At 45.2% G+C, this 13207-nt stretch overlaps 2 protein-coding genes and 2 pseudogenes across 3 annotated transcripts in view; 1 reads left to right on the plus strand and 3 right to left on the minus strand.

Annotated features, from left to right (window-relative positions):
* Positions 1–13207, minus strand: part of LOC137464152 (zinc finger protein 154-like) — a 450159-nt gene that overhangs the window by 224031 nt on the left and 212921 nt on the right. The window lies entirely within an intron of this gene.
* LOC137464123 (zinc finger protein 850-like) overlaps positions 1–13207 on the plus strand; it is a 466862-nt pseudogene that overhangs the window by 155259 nt on the left and 298396 nt on the right.
* Positions 1–13207, minus strand: part of LOC137464168 (uncharacterized) — a 106675-nt gene that overhangs the window by 61116 nt on the left and 32352 nt on the right. The gene's annotated exons all lie outside the window — the stretch shown is intronic.
* On the minus strand, positions 583–1969 carry LOC137464169 (RELT-like protein 1 pseudogene; annotated as a pseudogene).

The following is a 13207-nucleotide window of genomic DNA, read 5'->3' on the forward strand; positions in this document are numbered from 1 at the left end:
TGAATGGCTCACAAATGCCAGTCAGCTGGCAAAGCATATTTCGGCTGAACACAGTCACGGGGATGGGGATACTTGGGTTAACATAGCTTCCCGGTGACATATAAACTCCACAGGGCATCCCAGTGTCTCTCACGGCCCCGTGCTGCACTGGGGCGGGGCTTGGCACTGCCCTGCCCACCTCTTGCCCACTGAATTCCGAAATGCCGCTATATACACCAAAATGGCATCTTTGCTTCCTGATAGTTCCCAGTCAGAATTGCTGTCTCTCTGGGTCTCGCCCCGTAGGGCCATGTAGATGCGCCCCCAGACTGTGAACAGTGAGGACGCTATTGTGTCCCCCTTGTTCGACTCCGTCATAAGTCAGTGACCCAAGTCACACTAAATTCTCCGATCCAAGGCATGTCTGAGAGCCACAGAAAATCCATGGTCCTGAGCCCAACCCAAGAGTCCAACGAGCTTGGCATCGGACACTGGGACCCCCAGCTGAGGGATATAACCCTGCCAGGAGGACAGAACCAGCCATTCAGCCATAGAAAGTTGGTTCCCCATTTTCAAGGAAACCCTCCCTCAGCAGACAATTTAACATCTGCATATAACTGAACCAGTCTCTACTTTGAGGTACCCTGCACGGAGTTTGAGGGCTTATATACTAAAGGCACACATGCAGATTTGGCTGACATAATTATGTATGTTTTACTTGGCTACAAGCAACTAGATTAAAAGAATAATTTCATATTTCAAAGGCTGGCTTTTACCTTCAGCAAACACTTGTCAATTTTGGAGTGGGCAAAACAGGAGAAGAAAAATCCAGATGGACCACTGGGGTGAATGCAGTTTATCTATGAGGTAATTGTATTACTCTTAATATTGAGCTTGTAAATGCTTGTCTAAGTACAAAAATAGTTTAAGACTTGATAAAGCTTTTATCTTTCCTGCCCAAAAACTTGTACGTATATTTTCTTTCCAAGATGAAGCCATTCATTATGATGTCTACACAGCTCAACAGTATTTAAGTGTCTAAATCTCACTATTTTACTGGTCAAAAACCATTAAGTGTTTAACCTTGCAGGAATGACATCACAGAACTTGTAAAATGCTACATTGCCATAAATACATTTCCTTAAATAGCATGCATCTCTTGGGAGTTTTCACTTTTCTCCAAAGTGCTTGCAGACAATCTTCTTCTACAAGTTCCACCTTTACTCTGAGCTTCTCCTCTCTTGCATTTCCTGTTTTGCAGGCATGGCAGGTGTTTTGCTCACATCCTGTTTCTCAGGCATCGCAGGCATCTCACCATTGACACTCTCCATGCCACTAATGGGCATCAAGCTTTTCCTCTCTTTGCAGTTTGATTTGTGATCCACTTTTGTGACTCAAAATCTTCCCACAGAAAGGACTGTAACTTCTCCAATACAATGTCTTCTGTTCTCTTTAGATTTTTGAGCTAGCTTTATAACGTGTCTTCGTTTGTGACTACAGCAAGTACAAACATCCTTTTCCACCACTCCTCCAACAGTATGGAAGTGATGGGCTTTGCAGCTGTGTCTGAATGGAACACCTGGTGACAAAGGAGTCCCTGGACTCATTGGACTCTCAGGAGAGGTAGGAGATAATGGGCTTTCAGGTTCAAAGACACTGCATTCTGCTACCATGGCCTTTAACACACCAGCATTTGCTTCATTTTTCATGATGTAGTTAACAATTTGTCCCACAGTGTCACTATTCTCACGTATAGTTTCATTAATTTCTATTTTTTCATCATTTTTTCTTCTTCTAGTTCTTCAGCTTCTGTTGTACAACAGTATCCTTTTTTCTTAAGGATATGGTAGATAAGGATCCCCAAGAGACCCATGATGAAGAAAACAGGAACCAAAGCAAAGGCAATATACTCTAGGTGTTCAGCCTTGTCATCATTGCCATCTATTTTAGTTGTCAAAGTAGTTGTCTGTAAGCCATGGAACCTCTCCATCTAAGATGTTAAATATAAAGATAGTCAACCTCAGACAAGTCTTTTGGTTCTAATCACTGTTATTCAGATACACAGGTAGTGCTCTTCCACCTCAGCAATTGCTCAAGACAAATTACAGCACCAAGAGCAGAGCTGTTGCCCAGCCTGTCAGCCATCAGGCCCAGCGATGGCGCAGTCGGCGGGATCCCACTGGTCGCTGCCGGAGCCATTCTTGATGCCTTGCCCGCACTGCTGCGTGTTAGCAGCGGGGCCACTGCCGTCCACTTCAAGAGACAGACAGTCTGCTATTTCAGGGAAAACCCGTCCCGCTCAGTTCTCGGCTTCTAAGAGCCGACCCGTGGTCCAAACAGGACCAAGTTGTTATAAATGAAAAATGATCCAGCCAAATTAAAAAAATAAAAAGAATTTATTTTAGCAATAGAGATCTAACTTAGCCAGCCACAAGGAAAAGGACAGTGCCGAGCCTGGGATCGGCACTGGGTGCAAGACAGAGAGATCAGCCTCAGCGAGGTTTCACTCTATGCTCCCACACCACCATCCTGGTACAAGCGATTTTATGGGGAAAATTTTGCCTGAAGCCAGGATTTCGGCATTCAGTCCTTTGTTTCATTCCAAGTCCCATAAGTTGATGAGATTTCCTTCTCGGCGACAAGGCAGAACAATTCGAAGTCCGGTGTCATTTAAACTCTTGATTAAATTTACGGGAACAGAGTATTTACATGTATCGGCCCGGGGGGATGATTCTGATGTCCATCTTGGGTCGTTCACGCGATGATCAGTGCCGGGGTGTCTCCGTATCGCCTCATATAAGGCCCATCTCCTGGTGAGCCACATCCCCTTGCTTGTAAATCAGGTTTCAACACACACCTGGTTTTGCTTGAGAAGGGGGGGCTTCTAATGCCAAAGGGTACATTCTAACAATTATTTAATATTATATATATATCATGCAAAAAATGGCACAAATTATACCTGTTACATATAACAATCCCCCACCTTTTATATTAACCCATTAATTTGCGCTCTACTTATTATTTCTACTAGTTTCTATAGTTTTTATTTTATCTTACGGTTACAGAGCCTACAACGAGTTTGATATATATTCTTTCCTTACTTCCCCATGTTCAAGTCCTCTGCCGGAATTTCGTGGTAGTATTTGTGTATCTGTTCTCTTCTTTATTTGTTTTTCGAATCTGGCTAGGGCTTCAGCTGCCCTGCTATGTGGTGTCTCCTCTTCTAGTGTCATCAGTTTTGATACCTGGTTCGTTTTTCTTAGAGCAGATTCTAGATCTGTGGGTAATGCTGCCATCTGCATCCCCTGTACTACTGAGTGTATGAGCCTTATGAAACAGGGGATGAGACAGGGTAGGAATATGACCCCTGCCACCAAGCATGAAATGAAGAAAATTACCTTTTTCCACCAGGCCCTGTCAAACAGATGGTCCCACCACGATGACTGGAGCAGGGAGTTCCACTTTTGTACCGGGATGTGGGCTACTCGTTTAATCTCTGTGGCCAGGTCTCTAATAGTCTCCCCGTAATCGTCTATCTCCACACAACATTGAGATTTGTTAAATTTCCCACAGACACCCCCTTCCTCGGCTAGTAAGTAATCGAGGGCTATCCTTTTTTGGTATACAAAGGCCCTCATCTGAGAGTTGCTTGGATAATAATTCGAGGGCATCTGAGGTGTGATTGGATACAATCTCTACCACAGCTTGCAGTCTTATTAAGGAGTTCAGTAAATAGATGGGGGTCCTATATCCCCATGACCCATCCTGTGCCCACGTTGCTGGACCATAGTATTCGATAATTCATTCAGCGGGCCATTCATCTTCCCCCCAAGTTTGTCCCCCACCAATGAGAGGGAATTTTTCCTTTAAGCTTCTCCTCTCCCGATTTAGAGATTCATACAAGGGGCCTCCCAGTGAGTTGCTTTCTGACCTGGGTAAAGTGAAGAAAACAGGTCTGATTAGTCCTACCATGCAGGATCCCTTCCAGCGTTGAGGTAACTCGCTGTAGGCCTTTTTCCCACAGATCCAGTACAACCCATTTGGTGCATTCTATCTATTCCTTATGTTCTCTGGTTCATCCCAGTACTTACTTAACTCGCTGATTGACTGGTATGGGTTGGCTCCAGGGCTTTTGTTCCAGCAAAGCCTGATTTTATCACTCCATACACACTTATCCTTTTTTTCCTGGCTCCAATACCCAGTAGGGTTTTCGGGCTGCCAGGTCTTAATTTTGCTGGTAGAGTTAATGGATAAAGTGGATATGCACGGAGTGTAGCCTACAACTTCTGAGTATTCTTTACCTTCTCTGCTGAGACAGAAAGTTCCAATTACCCATTTATCCAACACCCACCCCTCTGGTCTTTGAATTATTTTGGGGGTCCAGTTGGCCTTCCACTTCAGTAGTTGTTCAGGAGTCAAACCCTCACCCTTCCAAGGCCATTTCTCAGCAGATTTTAGCCCCCCACAGATCCAGCAAGTTGACAGCCTTAGTTCCGTGGCAATTTCCTGCATCAGATCCACAAATAGATTCTGATCTGAAGCAGGTAATCCCCATTTTGTGTATTGTTTTTCCAATTGGTCATATTGCTCACTTAGAGTTTTCAATCTTTCCTGTTCCACCCTCTTTTTTTCTCATTTCAGCCTCCTGTCTTTTTACCTCTTGCATTACCTGTTTCATCTTGTTTTCTGGGTCCATTCCCTCTTTGTCTTTTGTGAAGCAGAATATCTTGTCATACTGTAAACAAACCCTGTTGTCCTGGTCCCCTAAAAGGTCCAGGATAATTGGCTCAGTTTTTAGAGGTATCCTATTTTCATACTTCAGGTTATTTCCCACCCAGTAGGTTTTTCCCCCCATCACACACATACTTAATTCATCGGGGTTATAACACAGTGAATTACCTTGAAAGTAAGCAACAAAAACTGACTCTTGCTTCCCACCAATCCATACAGTACGATTACATTTGCTACAGGCTGGGATGGAAGTTTCCCCTGGGCTTCTTCGGTGCAATTTATGTGCTGACTGTCCATTTTTGAGGTATTTTAATTTTTCCTTGAATTTATATGCCCCCTGTTGAGTGTTAATTTTAGAACAAGGTTTATTAGGCTTACCCTTACTGCATTTCCATGGGGTCAGGGGCACTGGGCCTCCTGGGTACCTGCCACCGGATTCCCCTGTTTCAGGGTTAGGAAAGTTGCTGAGGCATGTGGCTAGACTCAGGCTCGTCAGGATTACTCCCACTGCTAGGATTCCTCTGCCGTTCCCTGCGCCCACTGGGGTGCCTCCAGCGGCGGGGTAGACCATCTTCTTGGCAGCAGGAATCTTCGTCAGTGGTTTCGTACCAAGACCGAGCTGCATACCTTCACTTAAAGGTGCCCCACCAGCGTAATTCAACAGGATCTGCACTGCAGGGTACCTTTTTCAACCTATGGCACTCAACAGTAATGATTTTAGCTTTTGTTTGTAATTTCCCCCTCAATCCGTTCTGATATAGATGAAACCAAATTATTGAATCCAATTGAATCAGTCTCAGCCTGGTGGCCAATACCAGAAAATGGCTAGTCAGGTTTTGTTCTTGTTTAAAGCACTTTGCACACAGCCCACTAGGTCTTATTCCTCTCTGACAGTGAACAACCCACTTCTTATAACAGTATTTGCAAATGAAATATGCAAAGGGGTAACAGTTACAATCTGGTACAGAACATCTGACCAAGTTACTCTCGGTCATTTACTAGGCCGGTGCAAAGTTATCTTCAAATCTCCAGGGGAGGAGGTGACTTTCTACTCGGGGGCTTGGTCTTGAAGGTCAATTTTCTTCACCCTTGACGCGTGTGTCCACCCCTTCTCTGCAGTGCATATAGCAGTGTCTGTAGTTAAAAGGATGATATAGGGTCCCTCCCAATGAGAGGATAGTGGAACTTCCTTCCATGTTTTTATGAGAACCCTGTCCCCAGGCTGTATCTTACATATTGAGAAGCCAAGGGGGCTGTGCTGCATGATTACACCCTGCTTTCGCAATTCCTCGAGATTCTTATTTAATGTTATCAGGTATGGTTGTATTTGCCCATCCTCTAATTTTGGATGCCCTACAGGCATACCATGAGTATAAGGCATTCCATATAACATTTCAAAAGGTGAAAGCCCCGTTTTGGAATGAGGCATAGTTGTTATGTTTAATAAGGCCAATGGGAGACATTTTATCCATGACATTTTTGTTTCTAACAGTAGTTTGGCTAGTTGGGCCTTTAATGTTTGATTCATCCTTTCCACTTGCTTAGAACTCTGAGGGTGCCACGGGGTGTGATAACCCCATCTGATACTTAAGGTATTTGCCAATTGTTTAATAATTTTTGAAGTAAAATGTGTTCCTTGGTCCGAATCAATGTAGCTTGCTAACCCGTATTGAGGTATAATTTCCTCCAATAAGAACCTTGATACTGTCTGGGCTGTAGCCCTGGAGCTTGGAAAAGCCTCCACCCAGTGGGTTAGTTTGTCAACTATGACTAGTAAAAATTTGTATCTCCCGACCTTAGGTAGATCAGTGAAATCTACCTGGATTCTTTCAAAACGTCGGTAAGCTGCTGGGCGACTCCCCAGTGTTAGTTTCCGGGAGTTTGCCCTATTTATTTTTTTGCAGATTATGCACCCCTGTACCTCTTGCTTAGTCAGTTCATATATCCCTTTACAGCCAAAGAATCTCAGGAATTGCTCGGCTAGTGCTTGGGCCCCCCAGTGTGTTTGTTGGTGCAATCTCCTTAGAATCTTCCTAGTGTATTCTTTCGATAATAATTCCCTCCCGTCTGGCAACTTCTACTTACCTCCTTCCAGACGCCCCCCAATCTTCTGATAATCTTCTATCTCCTTTTTGGAGGGTTGGGGGGGCAGTTCCTGGGTTTCCTCCCTTTCAACCTCCGGGATACTTACTTTTAACAAAGCTGCACTTTTTGCCTCTTTGTCGGCTAAGTTGTTCCCCCGAGTTTGGAAGTGCATCCCGGCTTGGTGTCCTTTTACATGGACTACAGCAACTGCCTTTGGCCCTCTGATGGCTTTTAATATTTGTTTAATTATTTCTTCATGAATTAGCCCCTTTCCCCGGGTATTTAGCAGTCCCCTTTCTTCCCAAATTTTCCCAATGGTATGGTACTACCCCATATGCGTATTTGGAATCAGTGAAAATCGTCCCCTTTTTCCTTTCAAGTCCCAGCAATGCCCTGTAATCATGAGACAGGTCTCCTGGAGCGTCCCCAAATAGGAATTGGGCCGGGTTTTGTGCCGGGGTGGATTTTAGCTCCAAGTCGTGGGAATGAATTAAAATGGCTTCGTATTTCAGAAGCCTAGCGTCTGTCAGCCACTTGTCAGCTTTTTGCTGTAAAATGCTCCTTACATTGTGGGGGGAGTAGATGGTCAATGAAGCCCCAAACGTTACCTTTTTGGCTTCTTCTACCAATATTGCCATGGCCACAATTGCTTGTAAGCAAGTGGGCCACCCCCTGCTGACAGGATCCAGGAGCTTGGATAGGTATCCGACTGGTTTCTTGGCCCCTGCCCAGTCCTGAGTTAGAACTCCATGGGCAGTATGATTGCTAACATCTACAAAAAGCTGAAAGGGCCTTTTTATATCAGGGAGACTCAATACAGGGGCTGCCATAAGGGTCTCCTTTAATTCCCTGAAGCCTTCTTCATCTTGTTTGGTCCATTTGAGCCTATCCGGTTGTTTGTCATAGAGAAACCTTACCTTTTCACTGTATCCTCCAATCCATTGCCTACAGTAACCCAAAAGTCCCAACAACTGCCTAACCTCCCTTTTTGTTTTTGGGGGAGGCAGTGCAATTATTCCGGCCACCTGGTCTGGATCTAATTTCTTTTTCCCTTTTGTTAACCAGTGCCCTAATTATTTCACTTCGGGCTCCGTGAATTGTAATTTGGACTTTGATACCTTCATCCCCCATTTTCCCAGGAAATTCAGTAAAGCTATAGTTCCCATTCCTACCTCCTCTTCATTAGAACCAGCTACCAATAAATCATCTACATATTGTAACAGTTTGGTCCTAGGAATTGGCACAAATTCACTAAGCAGTCTTTCAAGGGCTTGACCAAAAAGATTAGGTGAATCCACAAACCCTTGAGGGAGGGAAGTCCACCTCAATTGCTGTTTTCTTTGTGTGTCCGGGTCCTCCCATTGGAAGGCAAAGAAATCCCGGCTCCCCTCGGCTAGGGGGCAAGTCCAGAAGGCGTCTTTCAAGTCAATCACACTATACCATATATCTGCCGGGGAGATATTATTCAATAAAGTATACGGATTAAAGACCGTGGGAAATAGGGTTTTTGTTCTTAGATTTACTGCTCTTAAATCTTGTACCAATCAGTAACTACCATCCGGATTCTGAACTGCCAGGATAGGTGTATTATGTCTTGACATGCAAGGTTCTAATGTGCCTCTCTTTATTAAATCCTCAATTATTGGTTTCAAACCCTTTCTTCCCTCTAAAGGGATGGGATATTGTTTGATCCTTATGGGATCTTCTGGTCTCTCAATGTTGATGTGGATTGGTTCCATGTTTAATTTTCCAGCTTCCCCCAGAGTGTGCCAAACCCTGGGATCAATCTTTTCCTCATCCTCAGTGGTCAGCTTATATAAACTTACCATGAGTCTTGAGTCCTTCGTAATTATGCTTATTCCTAGCATTACAATCAGGTCTCTTCCCAGTAACTTGTATTCTGTTTCTTCTACTAATAAGATGTCCCCCACACAGATTTTATTTTCAGATTCTATTTCTACATCCCTCAAGACAGGGACTTGAAAGGGTTCCCCTTTTTCCCCAATTACGGTCATAGAATCCTTACTTTTTGTGCACCCGGGAGGTAGTTGCCACACTGTGGTTCTTTCTGCTCCTGAATCAACCAAAAAAATCAACTCCTGCTTTTGGGGTCCAACCTTTAATTTTATCAAGGGCTCTCCAGATGTTCGCAACCCCAAATTATAGAGCCCCTGACACCTCTAATCCTCCTGAAAAATCATTTCATCTTTCATCCTTTTTTTACAGTCCCTCTTGAGGTGTCCTCTTTTCTTACAGTAAAAGCATTCAGGGGCACTTACCTGTTTGTTCTCCCATTGTGTAGGTCCCGGCTTTCCCTGGGGCTTTCGAGCCTGTGCCAGCTTTCCCATTGTTTGGACTTGCTCTTGTTTGTTTGCTTCCCTGACTGCTGCTTCCAACACCTTGGCTTGTATCTTTTGTTTCTCCTCATCCCTCCTCATATATACCTTTTGCGCTTCTTTTAACAATTCTTTTAGGCTTTTCTCTTGCCAATTATCTATTTTCTCCAATTTTCTCCGAATGTCCTCCCATGATTTTGCAACGAATTGCGTTTTTAAAAGGATTCCCCCTACAGGGGATTCGGGATCAGTACCTGAGTACATTTGAAGTCTCTTCCTGAGCCTTTCCAACCATTCTGTGGGAGTTTCGTCCTTCCCTTGACACTCCCGTAGTGCTTTACTAATATTTTGTCCTTTGGGGACTGCTCCCTGGATACCTTGTATTACCATGTTTCTTAGTCCGATCATTTTGGCCCGATCCTCCTCTGCCTGAGTATTCCATGATGGTCTTTGTTCTGGCCACTTCTCTGCCCCGCTCCCTCCCTGGGGGTTTCTGAATTCCCAGTCCTTGATGGCAGCCTGCCTTATCATATCTCGTTCCTCTGCATTAAACAAGGATCTTAATATGGCTGAGATATCATCGTATGAGTATATACTATTTCCCAAGAATTCGTCCAACCTCTCCGCCACCCCCAACGGGTCATCCATTAGTTTCCCCATCTCCTTTTTAAAAGCCCTTACATCCCCCGTATTGATGGGAACGTTTACAAATCCGATGACTCCGGGGGCGGTTGGGACTTCCCTTAAAGGGTATAGATTAGGTCTGTCCCTTTCATCATCACTATCCTCCGTATTTTCTCTCCTTGCTTTACGCTGAGTTCCACTGGTGGGAGGAGATGAGTTTTCCCCAGTGTGAAGCGGCTGTGTGTGCGTGTCCCCATGTTGTGCGGGGAGAGAGGGGGGAGGGGAGGGGAGGTGGGGGGAGGTATTGAGAAGGTCCCGGTGTGTCTGCAGCCAGTATTTGGGCATTAGGTGGCGATGCAGACTGAGCTGGAGGTGCTGTTGGTGGGGCGGCCGGGACCTGTGCTTGTGATGGAGGAACTTGGTATGGGGGTGGTAGGTTTTCCAGGGGTTCCCAAGTTTTACCTGAACTTATCTTGCTGCCAGAGGTCTTAATAGGGAACAGCCGCACGCTAGCATATTCCCACAGCCTGGCACACCCCAGCTCCTCATCATCCCACTCCCCTTCTTCGTATAAGTGTTCAGAGAGTGCTTGGCAAAACTTACTTTCAAAGGTACCAAAAATGGGCCAGTATAGGAATTTTCCAATTTCCCTGTTTCCCCATACCTCTACACAGTAGTGTATCATTTTTTCTTTGCACTTCCCCCGCCTCAAGGAGCAATCTTCCCAGTGTTCTAACATCCAGCCCAGGGGACTTTCCCTCGGAATTTTTGGCATCCCGTCCTTTTTCCCTCCTCCCGATTTATTTTCCCCTGATTTTAAGTTCATACCTTTTCTGGATTTCGAACTCTTCTCTTGAGTTCTCCCCTGGAGTTTACTGTTCCTTTGTCCCATGTTTGAAGTTTTTCCTTACTGTGTTTCTGAGTCGGTGTCCGCAAGCCGTTCCAAGAAGTCAGTTACTCACATGCTAAATGTATACTCCAGTCCTGTCCCGGACCGAGTCTTAACTCCAGTCCCGTCCCAGACAGAGTCTTACCAAATGTTTAAACCGGTCTGTCCCCGACCGAGCCTTGCCAACTTAGTAGCCGCACAGTGAACCGCTCTGTGGGTTTTCAGTTGGAAGAAGGGTGAGCTCTCTTTTACCTGTTTCCCTGGACTCCCCGAGTCCAGAAGTCAGTGAGGTTTACCAATTTCTCGAACCCAAGAGAACGTACCTTCCCTCCCCCGACCTGTCTGTGAGTGGATCCCCGTAACTCCCCCGAGTTTCGGGTTGTATGCGTGTTGTGAGTGTACCCGAGTTCTTTTGCTTCCCCCGTAGCCGACCACTTCCCTCGCGGGACAGTGAAACTGCGGCTTATTGGGGTCCGCTCTCGCCCCGTGACGAGGTCACGTCTCACACACACACCCACTCACATCTCACCCAACCACGCGATACTTACTACGCCTTTTCCCACGTGGATTCTTCGTGCCCATTGATTTTATGAGTGAAAAAATTTCTGCTGCAGCCTCGGAGACTTAGGCTCCGAATTCCGAGAGCTCTGGGCCCACATTTTTTTTTTTTCCTTACTGTGGCTTTTGCGGCTTTTCATAATCCGGTTGGTTCCATGGGATTCCTCCTTCCCGTCCGGTCGCTGAACTGAGCGAGGTGCCACCCGGATCGAGGATAGGGAACCCCCTGGATACCCCAAACTGGATCACGTCGGGGTCACCAAGATCGTTATAAATGAAAAATGATCCAGCCAAATTAAAAAAATAAAAATAATTTATTTTAGCAATAGAGATCTAACTTAGCCAGCCACAAGGAAAAGGACACTACCGAGCCTGGGATCGGCACTGGGTGCAAGACAGAGAGATCAGCCTCAGTGAGGTTTCACTCTATGCTCCCACACCACCATCCTGGTACAAGCGATTTTTATGGGGAAAATTTTGCCTGAAGCCAGGATTTCAGCATTCAGTCCTTTGTTTCATTCCAAGTCCCATAAGTTGATGAGATTTCTTTCTCGGTGACAAGGCAGAACAATTCGAAGTCTGGTGTCGTTGAAACTCTTGATGAAATTTACGGGAACAGAGTATTTGCATGTATCGGCCCGGGGGGATGATTCTGATGTCCATCTTGGGTCGTTCACGCGATGATCAGCGCCTGGGTGTCTCCATATCGCCTCATATAAGGCCCATCTCCTGGCGAGCCACATCCCCTTGCTTGTAAATCAGGTTTCAACACACACCTGGTTTTGCTTGAGAAGGGGTGGCTTCTAATGCCAAAGGGCACATTCTAACATCTATTTAATATTATATATATCATGCAAAAAATGGCACGAATTATACCTGTTACATATAACAAAGTCTTCTCTGGAAGACACGGGGTTTCAGCATTACCTCACTCAAGAGGGCAAAGGTGTCTGACCAGAGCCTCCAGGCTGCTGGCATCCAGCCTCAGCCACGAAGACCCCTCCCCCCACAGTGTCGGGGTCTTGGCTCTTCAGCCCAGGCTGCAGTAGAAGTTGGGGTCACCAGATGACACTGCTGAGACAGGGACAGGTGAAATGACTCATATGATTTCAGAAGGCGAAATGGTGTTTATTCAAAAGCACTTCTCTCTCTTATAGAGAACATTGTGAACATTAATTCCATTGGTCTTAAAGTAAAAACATTTCACCTGATTGGTACACTGAATTTAGGTCAATGTGGTAGAACATATCTATAAAAAATATGAATGGAAAGCAAGATAATATGTTGTTTACATTCCTCTCGGACTTTTTCCCAGGCTTAGCCAGGCAGAAATCTTTCTCTTTTTCTCTCTGACTGAACTGAGCATATCCACAGGCCAGGTGCATTTTGGTGGAAAAGCTGGTGGCTGATTTTTGCCTGTTCAAAAACATTTGGGAGAGGGCCCATCTCTGCAGGCGCAGCAAGAGCATCTGCCCTTCTGTTGCCTTCAGTGATAAAACCTGGCAAGTCAGTGTGTGACCTGACATGCATCACATAAAATGGTTGCTCTCAGTGGGAGACTAACTTTACAAGTTTTGAGAGCAATTTGAAAAGTGCGATGTTAGACACTTCTTGCAGTATTGCTTGATCTGCTCTGGATACTACTCCTGCCACGTAGGCAGAGTCTGTAATCAAATTGAATGGTTCTGAGAACTTTTCAAAGGCTTTAACAACTGCAGCCAACTCAGCAACCTGAGGTGAACCTTCCACCTCAGCAATGTCCGTCTCCCACTGCTGAGTTTGAGGATCCTTCCAAGTCATAACAGACTTGTGGGATCTCTTGGATGCATCTGTAAAGATGGTCAGAGCGTTTTTTAAAGGTCTCCGATGTTGAAGGTTTCCCAGTTTCAGAGTGAATTGAACTTTTTGTTCAAAAATTTTGTGGGCAGGCTGATGGATAGAAATTTGTCCTGAGTAGGAATCCAGAGCAAACTGCAATGCCTCATTTTCCTGAAGCAAATGTTCC

Source organism: Anomalospiza imberbis, chromosome 37 (genome assembly GCF_031753505.1).
Source record: "Anomalospiza imberbis isolate Cuckoo-Finch-1a 21T00152 chromosome 37, ASM3175350v1, whole genome shotgun sequence".
NCBI classification, from domain to species: domain Eukaryota; kingdom Metazoa; phylum Chordata; class Aves; order Passeriformes; family Viduidae; genus Anomalospiza; species Anomalospiza imberbis.